The following is a 13,071-nucleotide window of genomic DNA, read 5'->3' on the forward strand; positions in this document are numbered from 1 at the left end:
GCTCCGTGGCATGTGGAATCTTCCCAGACCGGGGCATGAACCCATGTCCCCTGCATCGGCAGGTGGACTCTCAACCACTTCGCCACCAGGGAAGCCCCTGGAAGTCAGATTCTTAACCACTGGACCATCAGGGAAGTCCCCTGTAGACTTTTTTTAAAATTAATTAATCATTTACTTATTTATTTTTGGTGTGTTGGGTCTTCATTGCTATGCACGGGCTTTCTCTACTCTTCATTGCGGTGCGCGCACTTCTCACTGTGGTGGCCTCTCCTGTTGCAGAGTACGGGCTCCAGGCGCGCGGACCTCAGTCGTCATGGTGCGTGGGGTCAGTAGTAGTGGCTCGTGGGCTCTAGAGCGCAGGCTCAGTAGTTGTGGCGCACGGGCTTAGTTGCTCCGCAGCATGTGGGATCTTCCGGGACCAGGGCTCCAACCTGTGTCCCCTGCATTGGCAGGCCGATTTTTTTTTTTTTTTTTGCGGTACGTGGGCCTCTCACTGCTGTGGCCTCTCCCGTTGCAGAGCACAGGCTCCGGACGCACAGGCTCAGCGGCCATGGCTCACGGGCCCAGCCGCTCCGTGGCATGTGGGATCCTCCCAGACCGGAGCATGAACCCGTGTCCCCTGCATCGGCAGGCGGACTCGGCAGTCCGATTCTTAACTACTGCCCCACCAGGAAAGTACCCCCTGTAGACTTTTTAATGATTGCCATTCTGACCGGTGTGAGGTGGTACCTCATAGTTATGATTTGCATTTCTCTAATAACTAGTGATGTTGAGCATCTTTTCATGTACCTATTGGCCACCTGTATTTCGTCTTTGGAGAAATGTCTATTTAAGTCTTCTGCCCATTTTTTGATTGGGTTGTTTGTTTTTGTTTTTGTTGTTGTTAAGTTGTATGAGCTGCTGATATATTTTGGAAATTAAGCCCTTGTTGTTCACATCGTTTGCAAATATTTTCTCCAATTCCATAGGTCGTTTTTTCTTTTTTTTTCTGTTTGTTTTGTTTTGTTGGTTTCCTTCGCTGTGCAAAAGCTTGTAAGTTTGACTAGGTCCCATTTGTTTATTTTTGTTTTTATTTCTATTGCCTTGGGAGACTGACCTAGGAAAACATTGGTACAATGTATGTCAGAGAATGTTTTGCCTATGTTCTCTTCTAGGAGTTTTATGGTGTCATGTCTTATGTTTAAGTCTTTAAGCCATTTTGAATTTATTTTTGTGTATGGTATGAGGATGTGTTCTAACTTCATTGATTTACATGCGGCTGTCCAACTTTCCCAGCACCACTTGCTGAAGAGACTGTCTTTTTCCCATTATATATTATTGCCTCCTTTGTTGAAGAGTAATTGACTGTAGGTGCATGGGTTTATCTCTGGGCTCTCTGTTCTGTTCCATTGATCCATATGTCTGTTTTTGTGCCAATACCACATTGTTTTGATTACTGTACCTTTATACTATTATCTGAAGTCTGGGAGAGTTATGCCTCCTGCTTTTTTTTTTTTCTTCTTCTTCTTCAGGATTGCTGTGGCAATTCTGGGTCTTTTATGGCTCTATATAGATTTTTGGATTATTTGTTCTAGTTTTGTGAAAAATATCATGGGTAATTTGGTAGGGATCACATTTAATCTGTAGATTACTTTGGGTAGTATGGCCATTTAACAATATTAAATCTTCCAATCCAAGAGCATGGGATATCTTTCCATTTCTTTGAATCCTCTTTAATTTCCTTTATTAATGTTTTATAGTTCTCAGTGTATAAGTCTTTCACTTCCTTGGTCAGGTTTATTCCTAGGTATTTTATTTTGGGGGACACAATTTTAAAAGGTATTGTTTTTGTACATTCCCTTTTTAAACATCTTTATTATAGTATAATTGCTTTACAGTGGTGCCTCAGTTTCTGCTTCATAACAAAGTGAATCAGCTATATGCATAAGTATATCCCCATATCCCCTCCCTTTTGTGTCTCCCTCCCACCCTCCTTATCCCACCCCTCTAGGTGGTTGCAAAGCACCTAGCTGATCTCCCTGTGCTAGGCAGCTGCTTCCCACTAGCTGTCTGTTTTACATTTGGTAGTGTATATATGTCCATGCCACTATCTCACTTCATCCCACCTTACCCTTCCCTCTCCCCGTGTCCTCAAGTCCATTCTCTACATCTGCATCTTTATTCCTGTCCTGCTCCTAGGTCCTTCAGAACCTTTTTTTTTTTTTTTTTGGATTCAGTATATATGTATTAGCATACAGTGTTTGTTTTTCTCTTTCTGACTTACTTCACTCTGTATGACAGACTCTAGGTCCATCCACCTCACTACAAATAACTCAATTTTGTTTCTTTTTATGGCTGAGTAATATTCCATTGTATATATGTGCCACATCTTCTTTATCCATTCATCTGTTGATGGACACTTAGGTTGCTTCCATGTCCTGGTTATTGTAAATAGTGCTGTAATGAACATTGTGTACATAACTCTTTGAATTATGGTTTTCTCAGGGTATATGCCTAGTAGTGGGATTGCTGGGTCGTATTATAGTTCTATTTTTAGTTTTTTTGTTTTGTTTTGTTTTTTCGCGGTACGTGGGCCTCTCACTGTTGTGGCCTCTCCCATTGCGGAGCACAGGCTCCGGACATGCAGGCTCAGTGGCCATGGCTCACGGGCCCAGCCGTTCCACGGCATGTGGGATCTTCCCAGTGCACGAACCCATGTCCCCTGCATCGGCAGGCGGACTCTCAACCACTGCACCACCAGGGAAGCCCTATTTTTAGCTTTTTAAGGAACCTCCATACTGTTCTCCATAGTGGCTGTATCAATTTACATTCCCACCAACAATGCAAGAGGGTTCCCTGTTCTCCACACCGTCGCCAGCATTTATTGTTTGCAGATTTCTCGATGATGGCCATTCTGACCATTGTGAGGTGATACCTCATTGTAGTTTTGATTTGCATTTCTCTAATGATTAGTGATATTGAGCATCCTTTCATGTGTTTGTTGGCAATCTGTATATCTTCTTTAGAGAAATGTCTATTTAGGTCTTCTGCCCATTTTTGGATTGGGTTGTTTGTTTTTTTGATATTGAACTGCATGAGCTACTTGTATATTTTGGATATTAATCCTTTGTCAATTGCTTCGTTGGCAAATATTTTCTCCCATTCTGAGGGTTATCTTTTTGTCTTGTTTATCGTTTCCTTTGCTGTGCAAAAGCTTTGAAGTTTAATTAGGTCCCATTTGTTTATTTTTGTTTTTATTTCCATTTCTTTAAGAGGTGAGTTAAAAAGGATCTTGCTGTGATTTATGTCATAGATTGTTCTGCCTATGTTTTCCTCTAAGAGTTTTATAGTGTCTGGCCTAACATTTAGGTCTTTAATCCATTTTGAGTTTATTTTTGTGTATGGTGTTAAGAAGTGTTCTAATTACATTCTTTTACATGTAGCTGTCCAGTTTTCCCAGCACCACTTATTGAAGAGCCTGTCTTTTCTCTCTTATTTCCTTTATCAAAGATAAGGTGACCATATGTGCATAGGTTTATCTCTGGGCTTTCTATCCTGTTCCATTGATGTATATTTCTGTTTTTGTGCCAGTACCATACTGTCTTGGTTACTGTAGCTTTGTAGTATAGTCTGAAGTCTGGGAGCCTGATCCCTCCAGCTCCGTTTTTCTTTCTCAAGATTGCTTTGGCTATTTGGGGCCTCTTGTGTTTCCATACAAATTGTGCAATTTTTTGTTCTAATTCTGCGAAAAATGCCATTGGTAGTTTGATAGGGGTTGCATTGAATCTGTAGACTGCTTTGGGTACTATAGTCATTTTCACAATGTTGATTCTTCCAATCCAAGAGCATGGCATATCTCTCCATCTGTTTGTATCATCTTTAATTTCTTTCATCAGTGTCTTATAGATTTCTGAATACAGGTCTTTTGTCTCCTTAGGTAGGTTTATTCCTAGGTATTTTATTCTTTTTGTTGCAGTGGTAAATGGGAGTGTTCCCTTAATTTCTCATAAAAATATGGAACGCTCCACAAATTTACATGTCATCCTTGTGCAGGGGCCATGCTAATCTTCTCTGTATCGTTCCAATTTTAGTATATGTGCTGCCGAAGCGAGCACTACATTCCCTTTCTAGTGTTTCATTGTTGGTGTAAAGAAATGCAACTGATTCTGAATGTTAATCTTGTATCCTGCTACCTTGTTGAATTCGTTTATAAGTTCTAGTAGTTTTTGTGTGGAGTCTCTAGAGGTTTCTATATATAGTATCATATCATCTGCATGTAATGCCAATTTTATCTCTTCCTTTCCCAATTGGGTACATTTATTTCTTTTTTTGTCTGATTGCTGTGGCTAGGACTTCCAATACTATGTTGAATAGAAGTGGTGAGAGTGGGAATCCTTGTCTTGTTCCAGATTTTAGAAGGAAGGCTATCAGCTTTGCACCATTTAGTATTATATTGGCTGTGGGTTTGTCATAAATAGCTTTTATTATATTGAGATGTGTTCCCTTTATACGCAGTATGGTAAGAGTTTTTATCATGAATCGATGTTGAATTTTGTCAAATGCTCTGTCTGCATCTATTGAGATGATCATGTGGTTTTTGTCTTTGTTTGTTTGTTTGTTTATGTGGTGTATTACATTGATTTGCGTATGTTGAAGCATCCTTGTGAACTTGGGATGAACCAACTTGGTCGTGGTGTATGATCATTTTTATGTGTTGTTGGATTCGGTTTGCTAATATTTTGTTGAGAATTTTTGGGGTCCCATAGCTGCCTTCTGTAATTTTCTCCTAATGTCTGGGGCAGATTGAGTGATAAAATGGGTATCTACTAGGACTTGCCCTTCAGGGGAGTCGGGATTAATATTGGTATACTTTCTAAAGGCCTCCACCAAACTGCCCTGGAAGAGGGCCAGATTTTCATCTTTTCCCTGCGTTACTTCCTGTGTTGTTCTTCGTCATAACTAAGTCTTAACAACACACCTTTTCATCCCTTCTATGAAGCAAGTTATCACGTGGTTCCTGTGTTCAAGCCCTCTACCTCCCTGTTGGTAGTCTCAGTGGGAATCTTGATCAGGGATTGCATCCCCTCCATAAGGTAGATTGTATATCCTTGATTTGGGGCTGCCAGTTTGTTGGCATGTGCCCAGGCTGCACCAAGGATCTGGCTTTCCAAAGGTGCAGCAGGTAGAAAGGAGGACCTGTGTGTCCCCCCAAGTAAGTTCATAGAACATTGTCAGCTTGGTGAATTCCTCTACGAACCAACTGGGGTCCTTTGGAAAAACGTCCAAATTTCTCTTTACAAGTAGCTAGATCAGCCATAGGAAAAGGGACGTGGACTCTGATTGTTCCTCCACCACCAGCTGGCACTTCCCTTAAGGGACAGAGTTTGGTATTTGGAGGCTGGTAGGTAGCCCTGCTTCATGTAGTACTGGCAGGACTCACCTCTAGTAATGGAGGACAGGACAAAGCTAGAGGGATAAAGTGGTGGGATTTCCAGCAGCCCAGGAGGGGCGCTTGGGGCAGGGGGTCTGGAAACTGTCCCCTCTCAGAACTGGGGGGTGGGGTGGGTAGGAGTTCCTGCGTTGTGGACCTCAAGGAGGTAGACTCATAAGGGAATCATTTAAAACATCGAACTCCTGTGGGGGAAAAAGGCACTTTGAAGGGGTGTGAGCCAGGCACACCCAGCAGGAGTTTTTTAGATCTGGATCTTGGAATAGGGTCGTGACCATTTGGATGTGTGGGACTTCCCCCCATTTACCATTCCTTTTACAAAATACATCCAGCTGCAAGATGGTATTCTTTTGTTTTGTTTTGTTTTTTAAATATTTACTTATTTGCTGTGCTGGGTCTTAGTTGCGGCACTCAGGATCTGTTAGTTGTGGCATGCGGGATCTTTCGTTGCAGCATGATGGATCTTCAGTTCTGGCATGTGGGCTTTTAGCTGTGGCATATGGGATCTGGTTCCCTGACCAGGGATTGAACCCGGGCCCCCTGCATTGGGAATGCAGAGTCTTCCCCGCTGGACCACCAAGGAAGTCCTAAGATGGTATGGTAATTCAATGACCCATTTTCTGGCCAGATCTCTTGATCCCCCGGTTTGTACTGGGGCCATGGAGTATTGCAAAAGAAAATTAATTTCTTTTTTCTTAAACCATCCTGTCTAAATTCACCCCAGTTAGCTAATATGCATCCTGATGGGGAGTTCTTTGGGGTGTTTGTAGTTGCCTACATTTTTGGTTAGGATGTCATGACGAGCTAGGGACTTCAGTGGATAGACCCCCTCAAGGGGGTGTTGCAGAATTAAGTTTTGAGCATGAGAGAGGCAGCTTCCGGAGGGATAGTTTTCTTCCCATAGCTTGCAGAGCTAGCCCCGGAGAAGGCCTGGTCTACTGAGTCCCCCAGATGCTTCTAGACCTCGCAGGTCACCCCAGCTACAGGGCACTGGAGGGACTATCCTGTAAATAAGAGGGGGATTCTGCCCCATTGGTAGGGGTCATGTGGAGCCCATTAGAAGACACAGGATGGATTGATTGATTTAATTTTTGGCTGCTTTGGGTCTTCGTTGCTACACGCGGGATTTCTTCTAGTTGCGGTAAGCAGGGGCTGCTCTTCGTTGTGGTGCGTGGGCTTCTCATTGCAGTGGCTTCTCTTGTGGCGGAGCACGGGCTCTAGGCGTGCAGGCTTCAGTAGTTGTGGCACGCGGGCTCAGTAGTTGTGGCGCACGGGCTTAGTTGCTCTGCGGCATGAGGGATCTTCCCGGACCACGGCTCGAACCCGTGTCTCCTGCATTGGCAGGTGGATTTTTAACCACTGCGCCACCAGGGGTGCCTGAAGACACAGGATTTAGACCACTGAAGAATTCTGTGATCAGCTGGCCATGTCTGCCATGGGTGGAACATGGGACAGATGAGGTGTGATGGCTGTATGTTTGCAGCCCTTCGTTGTACAGTCGGGGAAACTGAGGTCCAGAAAGCAACTCTCCTAAGAGCACAGAGCAAATTAGAGACTAACTGCTTCTCCTTTCCTTCAAGTGGTGATTTCCTTAGGGCAAATTCCCAGGAACAGGACTGCCAGGTTGAAGGTCATGCATATTTTTAGGCCTTTTAACATAAGCAGGTAAAAGGCCTTCAGAAAGCATCTCCAGGTCCACTTCCTTGGCGGGTTGTGAGGCAGTTATACTTGTGACCCAGCCCTACTCTGGAAGCCGTTATACTTGTGGCCTGGGACAAAGCCCCCTGGAATCCCCCTGAGATAGAAGGACTCACCTGTACACACATCAAGCCTCACCCTTCCCTCTGCGGGGACTCAGGGGAAGGCAAGCCAGCCCTGCCCTCCTGTAGTCTCTTGGGGGCCCCACAGCTAAACAAACCCTCAGAGCACTGGTTAGGGGGTAGTGGGCACAGCGAAGGTACTTAAGTCAATCTGGGGAGGGGCGGCTTCCTGGAAGAGGCAATGCTAGGCCAGGTAGGAGGCAGCTGGTTGGGGACAGAAGGGAGAGTCGGTGCAGTCAGGCCTTGGGGTAGCCTGGTTCTGAAGCCTCCCTGGGGCTGAGCCTGATCGCAGAATGAAGCACTCCAATTCCATGATTCCTTCCTAGGCAAGGGTTGGGGTGTGGGTCGCCCCTCCCCACACCCAAGTTATTAAACTTCTCTGGGCCTCAGTTTCCACACTCACAGTAAAATGGGAACCTGGTAGAGGAGCTTGGAGAGCTTGTGTGAGGTCTTCAGCTTTGAGCAGGGGTCACTACTGGCCCCAGATACCCAGGAGGCAGAATTCTCCTTGGCAGGGGAGCGTGGCTGAGCCCACTGGCCACTGGCTGAGGCCCTAGGACTCCCCCCAACCCAGAGTTCAGGCTCAGATAGCAGTATTCAGAGTCGTACTGTCAGAGGAGAGAGGCCTGAGACCACATTCCTGAGGGCTTGCCCACACCCCCTTCCCCTCTCTCTGCCCTCTGTCCCCTGAGACCCAGCCCCAGGGCAGAGTGGCCCAGCACCCTGCTCCTCGCACCGAATGGCCCAGCACCCTGCTCCTCGCACCCACCTGCAGGGTCACCAGACTGTGTTCCCCACCTTCAAGGCAGCATGTCCACCCCCTCGGTCCTCATCCGGCTGGGGCACACCCTGAAAGTACATCCAGGGGGCCTTACCCCAGTGGGGTGAGGTCCTTGGAATCCACTCCCAGGCCAGGGCCAGCGGCTTTGAGGGTGTCTGGGAGCTCCCCCCGCCCCCTGCCCTGCCTAGCAGGCACACCCAATAACAGCTGCTGCTCCCATTCTCCCCGGGGCCTGGTGGCTCAGACAAGTCACTTGCACACCTGGTGAGACAGGTATCTCTATTATCCCCACTGAGTGAGGCTCAGAGAAGTGAGGGGTCACTTCTGAAGGTGGGACTGCAAACCAGTCTGCAAAGCCAGATTCTCTGTGGGCCACAGAACTCACCCCACTGGGATGCGGCTGTATGTGATACCCCCTGGCTCAGCTGTTACCAGAGCTGTGGTTCATGAGACATCTCTGATCCTGGCCACAGCCCCCAAGGAGGGAATGGACTCATGGTGTAGAGGTGGCAGCTGAGGCCCAGAGAGGACAGAGCTGGCCCTGGATCACACAGCTTAGAGCCACTCACCGAGCCCAGGGCAACAGTGGGTGCACACCTACATGGAGGCTCTCAGGAGTCTTGGGGCCGAGGGATGGTGCTATCAGAGCATTGTGTGTCCTCCTCAGAGTGACCCTTCATGGGAGGTCAGAGTCTGAGGACAGAGTGGAGTCCCCTCCCAGAACCCTTGAGTCAGATGAGGTGACTATTTGGGAGCCTTTTGACTAATAGACCATGGTATGTCTGGCCTAGCAGGTGTTATACAAGAACTCGGGGTGTCTGAACTGGGAACAGCCCTCAGTCCAGCCAGTGTGCACAGCTGGGAGACTGGGGTCCAGAGGGTGTAGGAACCTAGCTGCAGGCCCGCTGACCTTTGGGGACAGAGCTGGAGCCAGAATCCAGGGCCTCAGCCTCCCAGCCCTGCTGAGGAACACTTGGGCAGCTGTGCCTCTACCTTGAGCCTCAGTAGCTTAGTATAGGCCCAGCATGGGCAGGTGCTCACCACTGCTGGGGCCTGAGCCTGGGGCAGAGCCTGGAGACTGAGGGCTGTGTTGGAGCTGCGATATCCCACCTAGAGCCAGAAGTTGCCTGAAGCCCCATCCCCCCGACCCCCGCCTTACCCTGATGGCAGCTGCAGCAGATCATTTAGGGATTCTAGGAACCCGCAGTGTCATCAGGCCAGGCTCCCACTTCTGTCCTCAGGCATCTTGAGGCAGCCTCAACCTCCGTTCCCTGGAGGGACACAGTTCAGAGACTGCCTTGGAATCGAAGGAGGTTGAAACTGTGATCAGAGCCCAGGTCTCGGTCTGGACTTATAGCAGGGGCTCAGCCCTTAACCCCCTCCCAGGGTACTGGGCTTGAGTGGGCTGGGGGACCAGGGATTCTGAGGCTGGAGGTCAACAAGATGGGCAGCTGGGACAGAAGGGGCCCTTGGCCAGGTTTGGGAGGGAGAACATCCACCTCTACTCCCAGGCTGAGCCTGGTAGCCTCTACCCAGGGCAGTGGCCCCACCCCCACATGTTCCTGGGAGTCTAGACTGAGGTGGGTGGTGTGCAGGGCGGGCAGGCTCTGGGGAGGGCGGGGCCAGGCATTTCCTGCTGCCGGGTGCCAGGCTCCAGTCCCCTGAAGGGGTGATTCTTTAGTCTTAGTCAGAGGAAGTGAGGCAGGGCAAATGGGCAGTGTGTGTGCAGTGCCGCCGGGCCCGGTGGGGCAGGGTTGGGCGGACAGGCAGCTGTAGGAACCAGAGAGCAGGCCTGGCCCTGCAGATCCCCCGCAGCCATATACATAGTATCTGCCCTTGACAGCCAGCCTGTTGCCCAGCACCCAAGTAGGGTCACCTGGAGACCAGACCCCTGTGGTGACCAGCCCCAGACTCCGGCTCCCTCCTCCCCAGTTGCTGAGGCTCTGCTGCTCACCTGCTATGTGGCTTAGAGTGGTAACTTCACCCTGAGTCTCAGGGTTCTCATCTGTGGAGTGGGGAAAACTGTGGTACCCACGTGCCCCTGACTTTCTCCCGCCCCAGCATCAGGAACCCGCCCTCCCAGTTTGTCCCACTCTTGGGTCCTGGGGAAGGAGCCCACCAGGGTAGAGCCTATCTCCTCCTGGAGCAGAAGGGGCGTTCTAGTCCCAGACTGGCTGCTTGAATGGTTTATGTCACACAGACGTCCTCAGTGGTGATCCCCCAAGCCCTCTGGCCTTGGCTGAGCTACCTGCCTCCCCACCCTCTGGTGGGCCCCAGCAATTGGAGCCCCCATGCACTCCACTGGGGGATGAGTTACCAACACCATGGCTGCCTGTGGGCACCCGCCACAAGGCCACCACCCTGTCCCACAGCCCTGCTTCTGAGGCTGTGCCTGGGGCCTCTGATGTCTGGATTCTCGGGCTTCTCTCTGAGACCAGCTCTGACCTCAGGGGGTAGGAGGTGCAGTTTGTGTCTTGATCCCCAGACTGGGACCTCTTCCCTAAGGCTCCACTGCTTTCCCTCTTAGGAAGCCCCAGCAAACGCTGGCCAAGTGGAGAAGGGAGGAAGCCTGCCGACTCAGGGCTCCAATTCCCCAGTCCCTAACAAAGGATGCAGAAGACAGGGCTGTGTGTGGGGAGAGTCTGCCCTGGGTAGAGCCCTGGCCCCCCTGGCCTCTTGGCCAAGTGCTCCTGGGGGGGAGGCTAGCTCAAGGATGAAGAGAAGTGGCCTTCAGCTAGCTCCCACCACAGAAGGTCACTGCGAGCAGAGGCTAAGCAGGGGCCTGGTGAGGACTCAGACCAAGAGACCTCTGCTTTCTCCACCCCATGGGCCAGGGGCTTCTCCCCATTTTGGTGCTTTCACTAGAGGCCGGGCGCTGGCTGAGGCCAAGAGCAGAAGCGGAAAGTTTTACCCCTCAGGGTCAGGGTAGCAGATCATCTCACCCAGCCCCCTTCCCACAGATAGGAAGACCAGGGCTCAGGAGGGGAAGGACGGGGGCAGAGCCTGCTGTCCTCATAGGTCCTTAGAGCGTGGCTCTGGCCCAGCTTTTGCTGAGCCCAAAAGGTAAGGAAGGCGAGGAGGGTCTCCGGATGGATGTGGCTGGGCCGAACCGGGAGAAAGTGCTGGGCTCTGGCCGGGCTGGGCAGCAGGCCTCCCTGCTCGGGCCTGGGCTGGGTGGGGGCAACAGGGCTCAGGCCGGCGGGCTGTTGATGCAGCCCAACAATGATGAAATGGCCCCTTTGTCCCACGGCGCCAAAGTTTCTGTGACTGGAGGAGGCGTGACGTGAAAGGGTCATTGTTCCCACTTGGGCAGCCACTCAGGGAGCTGGAGGACCGGCCCAGGGTCGGCTTCCTGCCAAGGCTGCAGCCCTGCCTGCTGCTGTGGTGGTCATGGTGTCCTGGGCTCCCGGCCTCCTACCCATGGCCAGCTCCCTCCCTGAGGCCATTGGGAGCCACAGGTACCCAGCAAAGGTGTCCCCCTCCCTCCTCCTCCCTCCCCCTCTCTCCCCCTCTCCCCCTCTCTCCCTCTCTCCCTCTCTCCCTCTCTCCTCTGGTCTGGAACCATGATGTTACAGTGTCGGGGGCTGGGCTCTGCTCTTCATGCACATGAACCCTGCTGGGCAGGATGCCTGGGTGCCAGGAGAGCTTGCAGGTAAAGCAGGTATTTTGTCCTGGGGTGAGGAAACATGCCTGACGTCACATCCCAAGGCTCTGGCTTTCGGGGACCCCTCCCTGAACCTTGCAGATTAGGGGAGAGAGGCCCAGAGAAGGGAACTGGGTGGCCCTAGGCTACACAGCATTAGCTAGTCTGTTAACACCCAGGCTAGGCCTACCTCCCCACAAGTCCCCACACCTGATGGACCTCCACTCTCTCTGGACACCTGAAGCTCCCTCTTTGCCAGCTCCCGCCCCTTTCCTGCCCCTCTAATCCATTCTCGCCTGAGCAATCCATCCCCCACCCCAGCCCACGATCTTTCCAAAACCCAAACCTGATCAGGTCCCTCCTTGGCTTCAAACCTCCCACAACCAGAGAAAGTTTCAGCTCTTGTGCTGGCATTCAAGGCCCTCACTGTGCTATAGCAGCCAAGGGTGAGAGGCCCTTTTGTAGAGACTGGAGTCTCCCTCAGCCCGTGTGGGGATGCTAACCAAGTAAAGACCCTTTTATCTTCCCGGGATCAGCCTCCACTCCTTTGCTCCCACAGGTCCTGCCCGCTCCGGTGCACCTCTCCCCTCCTCCTCCAGGTCCAACTGCCCCTGGCCTCTGGGGCTCAGGTGAAGAGCCAGGAGGCTGGGCAGGGTGATCAATGGCTGGTTCAGACCCAAGCTGGAGGCCCCTTATCCCCACCCCAGGTGGCCCCGCTGGCTCCAGTGCCCAGAACTCCTCCCCGGCTCTCCACTGCCCCCAGCAGCTGGCATCAGGCTCAGCCTGACCCAGGCTAATTAAACCCTCCCCCAGCCCAGAGGAGGCTTTGGCTCCAGCTCTAGGCTTTTTTCCCTGGAGGGATGGAGCTAATTAACCGAGAGGGTTTAATTAATCAATTAGCGTGGCCTCCAGACCCCTCCACTTAGCCAATGTGGTGGCAGATATTTATAAACAGGAGCTCTGGCTGGAACTAGAGGGGAGGGCAGGCGACCATGGTGGGCACAGAGGCAGGGAGAACGGGGCTGCAGAGGCCAGAGATCCTGTCAGTCCCACCTCCTCAGCATCTCCAGAGGCAGATGCAGAATCAGCAACACCTGGACACGTGAGGACGTGTACTCTGGGGACACACGCAACATCTCTGTGTGTGCAGGTCACACAGGCCTGACATCCAGAGCTGGAAAAGTTCCCAGAGGTGCCTCAGACAGTGGCCAGAGGGATGATGATGCCCAGCTGGACCCAGCATCCTGACAAGCAAAGCCTCCAGGGAATGGGGCTGCACAGAGGGCCATGGGAGCCAGAGGAGGTACCAGAACCTCAGCTGGGGGAAGAGGCTTGGAGGGCTTCCTGGAGGAGGAGGCATTTGAGCCAAGCTCAGGGAAAGAGGAGGCAGAGGGAGGCC

This window comes from Lipotes vexillifer, unplaced genomic scaffold, assembly GCF_000442215.2.
Source record: "Lipotes vexillifer unplaced genomic scaffold, Lipotes_vexillifer_v1.1 scaffold500, whole genome shotgun sequence".
Lineage (NCBI taxonomy): Eukaryota > Metazoa > Chordata > Mammalia > Artiodactyla > Lipotidae > Lipotes > Lipotes vexillifer.